Genomic DNA, 450 nt, shown 5'->3' with positions numbered 1-450 from the left:
GCCCACCACTGCCTGCTCTGTTCCACTCAGACAACTCGTCACATTAAGGCTCCGCCCACCACTCCAGACCTAGTCCCAATCAGTTCCCGCCCGATCAGGCCTCGCCCGCTCCTCCCGGCTAGACCCAATCAGGCCCAGCTCCCCAGACCCTGCCCATCACTCAAAGACCCGCCCACTCCTCCCCACCCCGTCCCAGTGAAGTCCCGCCCCCGGAAGCACCGCCCCGAAGGCCGCCTCGCTCCTCCCCCAGATGCTGGCACACCGCCCACCGGGCCGGCGGGTTTGTGTGTTGAAGGCCCGGTCCGGAGATCGCCGGTTCGAGTCCTCGTGTTACCGCCCCGGCCTCGGTCTCTTACCTTGTCTTCGCCCTCCCGGTGCGGCCGTTTTGGCGTAGGGACTCCCGGCGAATCTGCCGCTGCGAATCGGCGCGCGCGGCGGCAGCGGCAGCGC

Source organism: Orycteropus afer, unplaced genomic scaffold, assembly GCF_000298275.1.
Source record: "Orycteropus afer afer isolate SDZICR_OR568_19922 unplaced genomic scaffold, OryAfe1.0 scaffold00128, whole genome shotgun sequence".
NCBI classification, from domain to species: Eukaryota; Metazoa; Chordata; class Mammalia; order Tubulidentata; family Orycteropodidae; genus Orycteropus; species Orycteropus afer.
This window is presented reverse-complemented; position numbering follows the sequence as displayed.